Genomic DNA, 17,004 nt, shown 5'->3' with positions numbered 1-17,004 from the left:
GCAGCATGGATGGCTATACCACAGGACGCCATTCGCGCCTTATACGCGTCGATGCCATCACGCATGGAAAAAGTTATCGGTGGCCACATGCTGAACCGAGGTGACTGAAACTCTAATCATTTCTACAGAACATACTAATGTACATGTCCTGTGAATATGAACGTCCTGTCTCTGGTCATTCAAGGTGTTCTGTTTTTTTCCGAGCACGAGTGTATTTTTCTGTTTTTGACGTTGGATATTTACTTTTACGAGGGTTGGAACTTCTATAATGGTAGTATAGCAACTTAACAGGATCAGATAATGTCACTTTTTCCACAAGTACCGCCTGCATGGTCGAGGTCGCTAAGATACACTTGTGCGATAAGCCGGTTCGGACCTTGCTCTATTTGTCGTCAAGGGGAGGTGAGGTGGAGATGAAAAATCCCTGGTCACCAGCCTTTGCGCCAATATATTGGATTAAATTTCAAACCTCGCCGCATAGTCTCGTGAAGTGAGGGCATGCGACACAGTTAAAGGTGATTCTTGCGTCGGATGGGGACGTTAAGTTCCGCGCAACACTTAGCGCGTTTCGAGAGGAGTAGGCTGCGCGCCGGCAATGGATTCACCCACTCCCTTCCCTTCCTCTGTTAGAACACAAACCCAGCACTACACTGTGTAAGTCCTGATCATACTCATTCTCACAACACAGATACACAGCTGACACTTCGTAACAAGTCAGAAGAAGGTAATGACAAACCATCCCCACTAGGACCTTGCCTAGAACGGTGGTACCCTCATTCCCTGAATATGGTAGTACTTTTTGAACACACGGTAATCACTTCTACCTTATACCAGCATAAATGGACTCTCCCTTCCCACACCACGCAGTTACGATAAGAACAGAGGCTCGTATAGAGGACGGTCGAATGTAGTGTTTTTACGATGCTGTCGGAACAAGGACAATAGATTCGGATAAAAATTGAATGTGTCAGAGGACATACAGCACGACAACGTCATCAATGCCTTCAAGGGGCTTACTGCAAAACAGAACCTGCGTTGAAGTACAAAACGGTGACAAGTTGAGGGAAAGGTTTCCACGAAGGACTCCAATATGTGGTAGATATCGTCGGCAATGTCGTCCTCGTGTCAGGGAAGAAGTGTCTGCAGTGTTTACAGGAATGCAGAAATGGTTACGATGCGATGCTGTTCGTTACTCTTGGAATTCTACGAACGTGGAGGAGACGTTTTCTTGCGCCGTACGATTAGGCTGGATGAGACATGGGTCAAATCGTACGAGCCACACCTGAGGCGGCAATCAAACATATGATACAGCTACCGGTCACTACGGCAATCGGAAGTTCGTTAGATTCACAACAATGTGAAAGTTATGGTGATGCTTTGTCACGACTGCGATAGTGGCCAGTGGGGCTGGACAAACGATTCTGGAGTTCGAACGGGATCGAGATTTCCCGATACACCGCAGCGTCCGATACAGTATCGAGCTTGTTCTGACTGTCACGCGACATTTGACTCGCGCGGTGCGAGTGCAAGGGATACACAAGAAACAACGAACTCGCCCAACAATAAACTAAGACTGCATAATTATTACAGTTACGTGAAACAGTGGAGGAAATAGCATTAAATCCTACCACTGCAAAAACCTTGCCAATATTTTTGACATTACTCTTTGCTGAAGATGATCATGCAGAAGCACAAAAAAAAGCTGCCTCAAAAATTCTCTTCTTTTCTGTTGTTCTTTCTGATTTGAGTTGAAAATAATAGCAGCATTTATCGCAGCTGTGTTCATGATGCTACAAAAAACAACTATTGGCCATCTTCTTGTGTTTCTAGCTGCATTATATGTTGCACTCATTCCGTCTACAATGTCAACTCCACCCTTAGTAAGGTTATAGAAAGTGATAATTTCTGGTTTTTTATCATTCCCTGTATTTTCGTCAATATTTCCATTGTGGTGCATCGTTGACAGTGGTAATACCACTCTATTTCGTTTCGGCGCATAAGAGACTAAGGTACAGTTTTTCTAAAACCCAAAGTTAGATGACATTTCTTGTCGGTTTTTGGTGTTAATAAATCCCCTTGCGACTTGTCTCTCGTTCTTCCTCAGGGTACCAACGATGGTCGTCTTCTTCGCAGTCATTGTGTTTGCAAGCTCGTAACCTGTAAAATAACTGTCGCAAGTTATGTTGCGGCCTGTATTCAGGAGAGGTTGGCAAAGTCTCTGAACAAGTTCAACTGGTCTGTTGTCCTGTCTGTAAGGGCCTTCAGACTGTTGCCCAACATACACCTCCATGTTGAATGTGTAAAACATTCGGGCATCCACTGCTGCAAAAAATCTTTACTCCATACTTGTTTGGTTTATTTGGCATATACTGTCGAAATCTGCATCTTCCACGGAATGCCTCTAGTTTTTATCAACTGTCACGTATTCAGAAACTGTATAAGCCTTCTGAAAGTTTTCAACAATTAGACTGAACACCTGTCTTATCGCCGCCATGTGATCTGTTTCCTCCCTTTCCATTCTAGTTTGTTTATCGTCGAATCTGAGGCATCGAAGGAGGAAACTAAATCTGTTTATGCCCATTGTGAGATGAAATATTTCAACTCATGTGCCATCTGTTCGCCACAAATCTTGCAGACTTAGTCAATGGGCAAGCATTACACCAGCGTAGTACAATAATCCCAATGAGGCCTTTATTTAAGCTTTATTAATTTGTTGTGCATCACTTTCCCTTGAAAAGTTTCCCTGGATACTTTGAATGTAATTATTAGTGCAGTCAACGAGTATTTGTATAATGTTTTCATCAAAAAACAGTTCCCAGCCCTGTAGAGGATTTGTAGCACTTTTCACAGCACCTTTCACACGTGGTAAATGAGTTACGATGTTATGACAACGCTTGCGGGAGTTCTTTGGCGGAGAACGTTGAGTTCCATACTGTTCCGTCTTTACCGACAAACACATCACTGTCAGCACCACAATCACTGTCTTCTGATTTATCACTCGACGTTTTTTGTTCGGTGCCGGAATCATTTTTCCACTCTGGGTCCTGGATTTCTTCAAAGTCGATTTCTCCATTTCAGAAGCACCAGCGTCACTTTCAGCCATTACTTCTTCAATCAAGTTCCTAATTCTCTCCTCCTGTGCCTCGTAAGAATAAGCCATGATGCAGTTACAACACTTGCAACACACTAAAATAAGGTACAAAGCACGAAAAAATCGGTTCCACCACTAAACTAAGCAGGTACCGCAAATATGCGGGCGCGTGAATAACCTTGGCGGAGCTAACAACAAACTGACACCAGTGCACGCGGCTGGCCTGTGAGACCCTAGACCTCTTTGTTGTGAGCTAACGGGAAGTGCTATTGTTTAAATACCAGATACACCATACCAAACGACTCCTATTACACTCGGCCGGCCGCGGTGGTCTCACGGTTCTAGGCGCGCAGTCCGGAACCGCGCGACTGCTACGGTCGCAGGTTCGAATCCTGCCTCGGGCATGGATGTGTGTGATGTCCTTAGGTTAGTTCTAGTTCTAAGTTCTAGGGGACTGATGACCTAAGATGTTAAGTCCCACAGTGCTCAGAGCCATTTGAACATATTACACTCACTTAAACGTACTGAGAAGATAGCTTCTTGGAAACAACTTTCAGACATTGCATTAATGTGACAATATTCTCCTTGGTCCGACAGACCACCTGCGTGTACTGACGGGTTAAACAAATCGACAACACGACGTCTCATACATTATGAGTGAATATATCAATATTTATGCCAATTTTTAAATAAGGGTAACAGGTAAAGTCGAAAATGTTGTTTGCCAAAAAGTGAAGCCAGCATAATATTTTATTTCATTACGAGAGACGGTAATGATTAACCAAGTAAGGTACAAATGAGCAATTGGATCTCTTTTCACATATCAGAATAACGGATAAAAACTTTACCAGATTTAATCCGTTTGAAAACAAGACGGCAACATTCAAAGAAAATAATCGAGACAACTAATCAAGAATTAAATTTCGAATAAAAGAAATGTGTGGCAATAGAGTAACTTTAATTTTTATCGCGAGAATAAATTACAACGGAGTGACGCGTCTTGTAAATAGTACCATTAAGCCCCCATTAGTCGAGGGCGAGCGAAAGCTCGAGAAGAACACACAATCTTGATTGAAATGTTTTATTTATTTATTAGTTGCCGTTGTTGCGCGTGATCTGCACCCTAGAACATGTTTCAGTCTGTGTTAGATAGTTATTTTTATTGTTAAAATTCACTGTGCATTAAAAACGCTAAGACATATCGTTGTGATAGTACCAACAAAAGTCACTAGATAGCAGGGTGATCAAAAGATCGAACAGGACCTGAGATTTCCCTCTCAGTGACGTAAATTGTTCGAACAGTTCCAGTCGTGTTCAGACACAGCCCTAGCGACCAGGCGAAATTACTTTCGTGCAGCCACAAATGTTGGTTCTTCTATAGCTTTGGGAAAAGGCTTATTAAACTAGAACACATGAAATATTAGTTCATTTTATTACATAAATGAATAAAAAAGTTACTTGACTTTGACACTCTTCTTTGCCAGAGGAATACTGGATAATTTACAGCTGGACTAGCAAAGCATCATTTTATACACTAGTTAAAAAACTTTTCACTTGATGTACTGCGTTCGACATTAGCGCCAATACAAATTCATTTGAAGACCTAACTACTCACTGGCCCTAGACTACGTATGTTGTTGATGCTGTCGCTGAGGTCTCGAACAGGGACGAGCTCTTGCATGCTCAATACTATGTTGACCTCAGTGCGAGGACGCTGCAGTGCCGAGGAAGATGCGTGGTCTTCTGGAGCGTCTTCTACATGTCGTCGCGGAGTGCAGCGAATCATCGCTAATGTCTGTGACATCGATCCGCGTTGTCAAATTTCCTGTAGCACCGCGACCTCAGGACGGTACCAAAGTGTTATCCTAACGCATACCGTTCCCCAATGGCAGCCAGTCAATGCCTTGTATTACTGTTAATTTTTGGAACACAACCTGCGACGAGCATTGAGAATAATGTGGAGATAATTTCTGTACAACTCAAGCATTATTTTGCAGGACAATGCTCGCGAGCATATTGTGCAATGTTTGATTTGTTCGATCGATGGAGCTGGGAAGTACTGTTCCATCCATCGTGATCACCGGACTCAGCCCTTGTGACTTCGATTTGATTCGTAAGATGATAGGAGCATTTCGTGGCGTTCACTTCGGAATTGTTACAGAGATTCGTAGGGCAACAGACAGCTCCATTGCAATTATAAACAAAACTAGCGCTGGCATCAGGTTAGAAACAATGCCGAAGACTACTCTGGACGATAGAAAAATTTTCAAACATTGATCTGTTTCGTGTCGATTGTAAATACACAAATGCCACCATTAAAGATCCAATCTCCGCATTTCCACTAATACGGCTATTATACAGGGTGTCTCACTCAAACGTCCCTGATTTTAAAGACCCAGGAAAAAGAAACACGGTAGATACGACAACGAAAAATGCACTACATTGTAGAGCATCTCAAAGAATTTATTTGTTTATCAACACACCTCTTCATGTGAACCATTTGTAGCACGAAGAATATCGAGTGTATGTTCAATTTCTTGCCAAGTTCTTTGTAACATTGCCTCTGTTATTGTTGCAATCGCATTAGTGATATGACGTCGCAACGTAAGAATGTTGTCAACATTGGTCGCATACACTAGGTTCTTCACGAATCCCCGCATGAAGATATAAAGCGGCGTAATGTCGGGTAAACGTGGTGGCCAGGCAATGGTCCTCCGCGTCCGATCCAATAATTGGGAAATTTCCTATCCAGGAACTTGTGAACAGCCGTTGACCAATGCGGCATCTTGCTCAAAAATGATGTTGGGTTGCAAGTCTTGTATCTGAGGGTACACAAACTGCTCCAACATGTCCAGATACAGTGACCCATTTATTGTTTGTTCCGCAAAGAAGAACAGTCCAACAATCCTGTCGTGCATTAGCCCGCACCAGACGTTTAGTTTAGGGCTATAACGAACATGTTCAATGACAACGTGCGTATTTCGCGAACCCCAAATCCGAACATTATGGTTCAAATGGCTCTGAGCACTATGGGACTTAACATCTGAGGTCATCAGTCCCCTAGAACTTAGAACTACTTAAACCTAACTAACCTAAGGACATCACACACATCCATGCCCGAGGCAGGATTCGAACCTGCGACCGTAACGGTCGCGCGATTCCAGACTGTAGCGCCTAGAACCGCTCGGCCACTCCGGCCGGCCCGAACATTATACCTACTAACCCTTCCTGATAGATGAAAGGTTGCCTCATCTGAGAATAAGCATCTTTCCAGGAAGCTGGCACCCATATCAATACGCTGCAGCATATGCGTAGCAAATTGTTGTCGGCGTAGTTTGTCGTTCGGCGTCAGATGTTGGAGAATTTGCACTTTGCAAGCACACATACGAAGACGCTGGTGAACTGCACGATGCAGTGTTGATCGAGGTACATCAAGTTGCCTAGATACTTGACGAATTGACTTACGTGGGCTTCTGAGAAACGTTTGTCTGATGTCCTCCACTGTCTCTTCTGAAACTCCGTAACAAGCACCGCCAGAATGTTTCAGAACATTTCCTGTTGGCAGAAACTTCGTATACAATTCCTTAATTGTTTTCACAGCAGGTGCATCCCATTCATACACACGACGATGATTTCTTTGCACAGTAATCGGCGATTTTTTTTCTGCAAACCACACTACTACTTACGCGCGCTGCTGTGTAGTCCTCATTTTCACTTCATGCGACCATGCACTCTGGCGACGATAATTGGCACTACTGACGCGTGACTATAAATTCTTTGAGATGCTCTACAATGTGGTGCATTTTTTATTGTCGTATCTACTGTCGTTTTTCTCTCCCGGGTCCTTGAAATCAAGGAGGTTTGAGTGGGACACCCTGTGTAGCGTTCTGGCTAAATGATATTTCGATTCACTCGCTTTAGTGAAATACACAAACATGATATCAAGGAACCGAATGAAGAACACTGTTTCGCTGATGAAGTTCACACGTGGCCGGTTGTGGGATTGAAAAGAAGCGTAGCTGGAGCCGCGAATAGATTCCTACGGGGAGAAGAGAGGAGAGGGAAGACCACTGACGCATTCTCTCAGAGCCGCCACAATTAGCCGTGTTTTGTGCTTCTGCGAAAGTTCAGGCGACAGACCTCCTCTTCAGTTTCGGCGCGAACTGGCAGATTAAACCACGGGGAAGTACTACACAGGAAAAGTACGACACAGTAAGTCACACTATGGCCACGGCAGTTCTGCTAGAGGCACTATGATTTTTTTTACTTAGACCATAGGTAAGATAGACACCGTATGGCGTAATTATGCGGAAAACTACATCTCTATGAGATGATGAGTGGGTCCGGTTGCAGACGGCTTTTGGAATGAATGTTAAATTTTGTTTCCTGCTGTGTTTTCAGTCAAGATTTTTTTGACTGTACTCGTGAGGACTTGTGCAACGTCTGGCTCCACGGGAAGATAAGAGTGTAATATTTTGTTCAAGGGCGAATATAATAACTTGACTAACACAGTTTCCTAGATCAAATCATTGAACTGCAGTCTGAAGTTAGGGAGTGCTAGCGTCAGCGAGCAGATGGTTTTCAGTTTTCAGCATTGGAAGAAAACTGATGGCACATGTTGTGTCTCCAAATTTAAATTTTCGCTTGATTTAATGCTTCGATAAAAAAAGCAAGAACCGCAATTCCAGATAAATAATTTAATCGTAATAAGTGTAAAAAATTGACGAAATTTTGAGGCGATACAATGTTAAAATTGTCTGACATACTGTAATAATTTTTGTTAATAATCAACAGTTTCCAGTCTCTATTAGCAAACGGCTAAAACGGTCACCCAGCACCAGCTTCAGGTTATCTATGTAACGGTTTCTAGGGGCAATAAAATTTCGTTTCCTGTATTTCATATGATTATTGACCGAAATTAAAAATTTAAAATTCGCTCATAATATGCTCATTAAGAGGTATAATCTTACGCTAAGGGTTCAACACGTAAAGCGAAGTCAGAAATATTGTATGTATAGGGTGACAATTATTGTACTATATGAAATAGAATCGTCATAACTTCTGAACGATTTGCGTTAGGCCGTTCAAACTGCACGGTTGGCCGCGGGGCATGATGGGAATTACTATGCGCATGCGACGAAACCCACTTTTCCAATAAGCAAGTGAGCAAAATAAGCAAAATTGGCGCATTTGGGTGACTGAGAAACGGTATTTCGCGATCGAGAAGTCTCTTCGCCCTCAACGAGTGATGGTGTGGTGTGAAATGTCCAGTCACTGAATCATCGGTGCTACATTCCTTGGTGGTACGGTAACTACCGAACGGCACATGAAGATTTTGGAAGATGATTTCATCCCCATTTTCCAAAGTGACCCTGATTTCGATAAGATGTGGTTCATACAAAACGGAGCTCGACCCCATCGGAGCAGGAGAGTGTTTGATATCCTGGAGGATCAGGCTGGAGACCGGATTCTGGCTCTGGGGTACCCAGAGGCCACTAGCATGGGGCTCGTTTGGCCGCCATATTCTCCGGATCTGAACACATGCGTCTCCTTTCTGTGAGGCTGTGTTAATGACAATATGTACAGCAATAATCCAAAACCATTGCTGAGCTTAAAGTAGCCATTGAGGAGGTCACCAACAGCATCGATGTTCCGACACTTCAGCGGGTCATGCAGAGTTTCGCTATTCGTTTGCGCAACATCATCGGCAATAATGGCAGGGATATCGAACATGTCACAACTCAAATCCGAATATCTGTAGTGACCTTTACATGTTGAATGAAGTGTGCGCACGCCGTAACTTGATGAAATGAAATTCACGACGTGCAAATTATCAAGACTATGTTCATACAGTATTTGAGAATGAGAATGCTTGGCGACTGTCAGCAAACGTTACGTATAATTTCAAACTTTTCAAAACATTTTCCTCGCTGACAAATCCCAGAAAATAATGAAAGGAAAAAAATCAATGCTTTCTACTTTTTCGCTGTTGACGCAGTACAACTTGAGCATCAGGGGGCATGACGTTTTTGTTTATAACTTCTGCATTATTAATTCTTTTTGAAACACATTTTGCAGATATTGCCGCATATACCGGTGAATGCACCTGCAAACTCATATCATTGTACGTAACGTAGTTCTGACGAGAAAAACTAGCTTCGAAATGTGAGTTCAGTTCTATATGAAGGATGGTGTGTGTGTGTGTGTGTGTGTGTGTGTGTGGGAGGGGAGGAGGATGGAGGAAAGGTCATTGGTATGGGGCTATTCTGCTTCTTGTCTATAGAATATTTCAGTGTCTATACTGTGTTTAGTGGAGAACGCAAAACCAAAAAGACATGTTTTGTGTGAAACCGTACATAATGGATAGAAATGGCTATCATTAAAAAATCTCTTTTTGAGGAATCCTCTGAAAATGACACACTTCCTAACAAACAGATGAGATTTAGTCTCAGGCTTACGTAAATGATGAACACCACGAAAGAAACTGTAGGAGAAAAGGAGGAAAATCTCTGAAATATTTTATATAAATATATTTAATGTGTTTCGTGACGCAGTTCACTGAATTAAAAATAATACTACCACTAGTAATAAGTATACACAAACAGAACCGTAAATGCAATGTGCCAAACTCTGCTACTCTTTTAGCCGATCAAATGTAAAAACGGCAACCATCCTTTTAGAGCGGTTAATTAAGTTTTTACTGCAGTGCTTCGAATATAATACTAACACACCCTGGCGTTCAATTCCACCCATAAACAGAAAACAGTTGAGTATTAGCTCCACTTCTTACAGCGCGTAAGTGATAGGGTATCAGCCGTTTTAGTCCGCCACTTGACTCTAATGTTGAGCTCAGCGCGGCAAAGCTTGGGGCACACGCGGTATATTTGCGTCTATGGTCTAAGCTCTAAAGTTTGATAAGATTGGCAGCAATCACAATATTGATAATGGGACCCGTCAGTTGACTTGTGCGGATTTTATTCTCTATTGGCAACACTAGCGCGATGCGTTTTCTATCGTCATTTATGTTTCGGGGCAACAAAAACGAGATATTTTATATTAAGACCATATCTCTGCCAAGCAGTGATGTTCTGTTCTTGTCTTTGTCTTAACTGGAGAGTCCATAAATTTAGAGAAACAGGTGTAACTTTAAATAATTATACAGGAAAGGCCATTTTCCTTTTATTTTCGACATCTGTTTCTATACTATGAGAATTACAGTGAAGTTTGTAACAGAGGGTACTTTTTATTGTACTATAAGTCAAAGAATTTCCCCGTTCATTCATGGGTGGAATGTCGGAAGAATGACTGATCGCACCTAAACTCTGTTAGCTGTTATCTGCACGACATTTTGAAAATGTAAGGGGCGGTCAAATAAAAACGACGTATGTCGAAAAAAGTAAGTAAACTGTTTATTATTTCAAAAGTAATCGCCATAACGATTAATAGATTCAGCTCACTGTACGAGAAGGCGTCAATGCCTTCAGGGAAAAACGTTTGCGCTTGCCTACGGAACAATGATTATACCTAGGTGTGAAACTCTTCGTCCGAAGCAACACTGACGACCACAAATACAACAAATGTCTTTCCTCAGGGTTCGGCGGGCCCACTTGTTGCCAAGGTTGTTTCGAGTACGCTGCAGAAGTATCGCTGGGAAGCCCTTACCTATCCCCCACACAGCCCCGACCTCTCCCAATGCGATTTCAATATATTCGGAACCCTGAAGAAAGACATTCGTCGGTGCAGATTTGCTTTGGACGAAGAGGTGCACACCTGGGTACAATTATGGTTTCATAGGTTACCATGAACATTTTTCCATAAAGGCACTGTCTATTTCATTTGACTATTAACAGTTATGGCGATTACTTTTGAAATAATAAATATTTTAGTTACTTCTTATGGTTCCGAGCCTCATTCTTTAAAAACGGAACTCTTATAGGATAATTTTGTTGTCCGTTTGTCTGTCAGCCTGTTCGACTGTTAGGAACCCTTTTTCTCAGGAACGAGTAGACATATCACTTTCAAATTTATGTCGCATGTTAAGGTCTTTAGTCCCCTGGCGGTATGAAAATTTTAAGCGTGTAAGTTATTCAGTCCAAGGGTACGACAATTTATGTCACAATTTTGATACTCGAAAACTCACTCATCAAAAACTATAGGGTACTTCTCGTTGACTTAGAATCATGAAATTTGCCAAAAACCAACATTTCACAAGACAAGTAAAATGAAAAATCAGAAATTGTTAATTTTTAATTATTGGTGCAGTTAAACTTAATTTCAGGCTTGAAGTTTTAGTATACTGCTCCAGTACTAATATATCTATTCGTAGCATATTTTGCACATAGTATTGACATATACTACAGAATCTACTTGCTAAATTATTAAATTGTACCGTTGTACAATACATAGTTCAGGTGTTATGATGACATATACAATAAGTTACGTGAAAAGCAAGCTTTTCTTAAAACGGAGTCTTCAGCCTTATGGGCTTTATATGCTTAACGACAAACCATTAATACATAAACTCGCCTGTAAAGTAATCAGACGTTTGAAGCTGTTTTATACATGGCAGTTCGAGTTTTAAAGAAACGGGAATGAGACGTTCCTAGTTGAGCACCATTCAGTTTTGGGCCATGTAAGTGTTTTGTACGAAGATTTTTTTTTTTTTTGTAGATCATTGCAGCTTCCCAATATCATATTAACCAGCTTTACTATGAGGTGACAAAAGTCATGGGATTCTCGTGATACCGTGTCAGACCGCCTTTTACTCGGCTTAGTGGCATGGACTCAGCAAGTCGCTGGGAGGTCCTGCAGAAATACTGAGTCAAGCTGCGTCTGTAGACGTCCATAACTGCAGAAAGTGCTGCCGGTCCAGAATTTTGTGCACGAACTGATCTATCTAATATGCCCCTTAAATGCTGTGTGGAGTGGCCGCGTGGTTTGAGGCGCCATGTCACGGATTGCGAGGCCCCTCCCACCGGAGGTTCGAGTGCTCCCTCGGGATGGGTGTGTGTGTTGTTCTTAGCATAAGTTAGTTTAAATTAGATGAAGTAGGGTGTAAGCCTAGGGAACCAATGACCTCAGCAGTTGGTTCCCTTAGGGATTCACATACACTTGTCCCTTAAATGTTCGATGGAATTCACGTCAGTCAATCCGGGTGGCCAAATCATTAGCTCGAATTGTCCAGAATGCTCTTCAATCGTGAACAATTAAGGCACGATGTGATGGCGCACTGTCTTCCGTAAAAGTCCCATCGTTTTTTGGGGGCATGAAGTCCATGAATAGCTGTAAATGGTCTCCAAGCGGTCAAACATTACCATTTACAGTCAATGATAGGTTTAGTTGGATCAGAGGATCCAGTCGATTTCATGTAAAATTACAACCCACACCATTACGGAGCCGCCACCAGCTTGCACAGTGCCCTTTTGGCAACTTGGGTCCATAGATACGTTGGGTCTCCTCCACACTGAACCTATACCACCAACTCTTATCAACTGAAACAGGGAGTTATTTGATCAGGTGATGGTTTTTCAGTCGTCTAGAGTCGAACCAATGTGGTCACTAGCCTAGGACAGGCGTTACAAGCGATGTCATGCTGTTAGCAAAGGCATTCACGTCCAGTCGACTGCTGCCTTAGCTCATTAGCGCCAAATTTCGCCGCACTATCCTATCCGATACGTTCGTCATACGTTCCACATTGATTTCTGCGGTTATTTCATGCAATGTTTCTTGTCTGTTGGCACTGACAACTCTACGCAAACGCCGCTGCTCTCGGACGGTAAATGAAGGCTACTGCATTGTTCATGGTGAGAGGTAATGCCTGAAATTTGGTATTTTAGGCATGTATTTCGGAACAATGATTTAGCTAACGGTTTCCAAAATAGAATGTCCCATGCTTCTAGCTTCAACTAGCATACTATGTCAATAGTCTGTTAATTCCCCTCATGCCGGCCGGAGTGGCTAAGCGGTTCTAGGCGCTACAGTCCGGAACCGCGCGACCGCTACGGTTGCTGGTTCGAATCCTGCCTCGGGCATGGATGTGTGTGATGTCCTTAGGTTAGTTAGGTTTAAGTAGTTCTAAGTTCTAGTAGACTGATGACCTCAGATGTTAAGTCCCATAGTGTTCAGAGCCATTTGAACCATTGTGAATCAGAAAATGTCACGCTTTCCAATTTGTAAAAAGCATAACTTCGCGTTTCCCTAGATTATGTTACCACTCTCCTTCAACCAGAGATCTAACTAGACTTTACCGTCATTTTGACCGGATTTCCTGATGGGTAACTGCTACATCCGCCGAAATCCTGAGATTTCTAGCAATACTGGCCGGCCGAAGTGGCCGCGCGGTTCTGGCGCTGCAGTCTGGAACCGCGAGACCGCTACGGTGGCAGGTTCGAATCCTGCCTCGGGCATGGATGTGTGTGATGTCCTTACGTTAGTTAGGTTTAACTAGTTCTAAGTTCTAGGGGACTAATGACCTCAGCAGTTGAGTCCCATAGTGCTCAGAGCCATTTTTTTTCTAGCAATATTATCAGCTGAGTCTTTAATGTGTAAGGTGGTCAGGGATAATCCTGTGAAGCTTCCTTGGAGCACACAGAACAGTACAACAATGTCTGCGTCCACTAAGGATAGCGTGATGCGTCCTAGTTGTCGCGAAACTTTCGATGCATTAGCAAAAGCGGTTAATTATCCCTTAGTAACGTAATTTATGTTCAAAAATGGCTCTGAGCACTATGGGACTTAACTGCTGAGGTCATCAGTCCCCTAGAACTTAGAACTACTTAAACCTAACCAACCTAAGGACATGACACACATCCATGCCCGAGGCAGGACTCGAATCTGCGACCATAGCGGTCGCGGGGTTCCAGACAGTAGCGCCTAGAACCGCTCGGCCACTCCGGCCGGCGTAATTTATGTCTAAGGCGTCTATATCTAAATCCACATACGAGTATATAGTGAAAGGTACATCGTATAAATATTATCGATTATCTTTTCTAACAGAATGAAGTATGCTCCTATTTAGCACAAAAAGGGAATATCACCTAAACAGAGTTAGTGATGTAAAAGTAGGGTTCAAAATGGCTCTGAGCACTCATCAGTCCCCTAGAACTTAGAACTACTTAAACCTAACTAACCTAAGGATATCACACACATCCATGCCCGAGGCAGGATTCGAACCTGCGACCGTAGTGGTCGCGCGGTCCCGGACTGAAGCGCCTAGAACCGCTTGGCCACATCGGCCGGCGATGTAAAAGTAGGGACCTAGCTTTTCAACATATCTGGAAGGTTCACAGTCATTTAGATGAAAACATACTGACACTTTTGCGCTTTTGTACTTATTAGTATTAGTGCCCATATCATGTTATATAATACATCGTATCAAGTAAAGTAACATGAAACACGATGTCATGTCGTACAATGCGACACGTACCATCATGCCATTCAACATGGCATCTGTCATGTCGTGGAATATGACACAATGTGTCATTAAAGTTTAGGATGCATGCATACCAACTCTGAGATACTTCTTATTATAGATGCACTCTCACTCTCTGATGCTTCCTATTGTGCATGCATCCCACTCTCTAAAAGCACGTAAAGTTACTCCGCTCAACATGCAGTACGTGTAACGGAGAGTGGGTCGAAGAGAGGTCACTACGAAATGGGGTTAATTCTTAAAAAAAGCATGAATATGTCAAAATGTATTAATTTAAATGTCTTTGCGCTGCGAGATAAATCAAAAAGCTATTTCCGTTTTGTTTACATCCCCAACTCTGCCAAGAACATTTCGTATTTTTCTGTATTGCTATAGGAGCATTTTTCATTCTGATTCCCAACTTTCAGCCTACCATAATTCTGACATGAGACCGCCATAGCTTGGCAGCCGATGTAGATTTTTGTTGACTCAGGCGACAGCTGATCGGGTATAGATTTTTTATTGGCTTTCTAACGAAGCTGCTTATATCGTGGCAATGATTAAAGGTTTCACAAAGCGAGAGTTGCATGTATTTGTCAACATCCTTGCAAAATTTGAAACGATTTGCACAAGTCCAAAGGGAAAGTTACATGTATTTGTCAACCGCCTTACAAAATTTGAAACGATTTGCACAAGTGTGAAACACAGAAGTGGCCCGCGTTAAAGAAACTTACAATAAGTGTGTTTTTTTGCACGTAAAATCGAAACAAAGGAACAGTTTTTCGAAAGTTTAAAACTTACCTTAGGCCAAGGTTCGATACATTGTTGGACCAAATTTGAACCATCAGTCTCGCTCACGTCCGGAGCTATTTAAGGTTGACTTTTTTTGTAGGTAAAATCCGAGAAATTTTACACGTAAAATCCGAATAGTGCACATACACATGGTCCCCGTAGCTGAGCATTAGCTTCAGTACAATTAAAATCGTTTGCAAGAGAAATTAATCGATTCGCACAATTTGCTCCATACAGTATACAGTCCACGGGGGCCGAACCGCACAATAACCCTGGGTTCGGTGTGGGGCGGCGGAGGGGTGGACTGCGGTAGTCGTCGTGGGGTTGTGGACCACTGCGGCTGCGGCGGGGACGGATCCTCTCCGTCGTTTCTAGGTCCCCGGTTTACATACAATACAATACGAATACGATTATTATGTACGGGTTAGTCTGTTCATGGTTTTTCTTTTGCGTGTGACTGTTGGTTGGTAAAGTAGACTACACACAATACGGTGACCACAGATGATAATGTCCATTTAAAAGCGAAACACATTCTTCGTACTTTATATACGATATATGCAATTAAGATGCATCAGAATTCTCGGATTGAATCGACTGTTTTTTTAACATCAATTTCATACTAAAAAAATGTATCCACGTTTTTCGTATTCAACTTAGAGAAAATACTGTGTATTCGGAGTGTGTGCTGGGTTGCACCGAAGAAATAACAGTACCCATGTACGTGGGACTCGCACCCACGACCCTGTGATACCGTATCTCGTGCTCTACCGACTGAGATGGCGCATGCGTGGAAATCACTGTGTGCGTCTACATCAATCCAGTCTCTGCCTTACTCGAGAGCTGCGCTCGTCAAAAGAGACGACTGCACGGAACTACCGTACGAGCCATTCTTCATGGTGCTCCGCTAACCGAACATTCTCATGATTTTAAATGATCTGAGAGATAGTTTGCAGTACAGTAGTGGACACTCTCGCAACGTATTTGGGAGAAAAACGACTAACTCCAAGTAACAGTCCTTATTTACACACACATTTATTGTGTAAGGTAGTTTTAGTAATTTCAAAGATAGTCTGTCGAAACAAACAAGTGCATTTTTTAAATTCCATAAAATGTCTCTGGCAATAATTCGCTTTAAAATGTAAGTGTATGTTAGTTTGAATATACACTCCTGGAAATGGAAAAAAGAACACATTGACACCGGTGTGTCAGACCCACCATACTTGCTCCGGACACTGCGAGAGGGCTGTACAAGCAATGATCACACGCACGGCACAGCGGACACACCAGGAACCGCGGTGTTGGCCATCCAATGGCGCTAGCTGCGTAGCATTTGTGCACCGCCGCCGTCAGTGTCAGCCAGTTTGCCGTGGCATACGGAGCTCCATCGCAGTCTTTAAGACTGGTAGCATGCCGCGACAGCGTGGACGTGAACCGTATGTGCAGCTGACGGACTTTGAGCGAGGGCGTATAGTGGGCATGCGGGAGGCCGGGTGGACGTACCGCCGAATTGCTCAACACGTGGGGCGTGAGGTCTCCACAGTACATCGATGTTGTCGCCAGTGGTCGGCGGAAGGTGCACGTGCCCGTCGACCTGGGACCGGACCGCAGCGACGCACGGGTGCACGCCAAGACCGTAGGATCCTACGCAGTGCCGTAGGGGACCGCACCGCCACTTCCCAGCAAATTAGGGACACTGTTGCTCCTGGGGTAT

The 17,004-nt window shown here is 43.1% G+C and overlaps 1 protein-coding gene across 1 annotated transcript in view; it reads left to right on the top strand.

Annotated features, from left to right (window-relative positions):
• The window catches only part of LOC126199600 (uncharacterized), a 1,222,178-nt gene that overhangs the window by 322,009 nt on the left and 883,165 nt on the right, over positions 1-17,004 (top strand). The window lies entirely within an intron of this gene.

Source organism: Schistocerca nitens, chromosome 8 (assembly GCF_023898315.1).
Source record: "Schistocerca nitens isolate TAMUIC-IGC-003100 chromosome 8, iqSchNite1.1, whole genome shotgun sequence".
In the NCBI taxonomy this organism is placed as follows: Eukaryota; Metazoa; Arthropoda; class Insecta; order Orthoptera; family Acrididae; genus Schistocerca; species Schistocerca nitens.
This window is presented reverse-complemented; position numbering and strand designations above follow the sequence as displayed.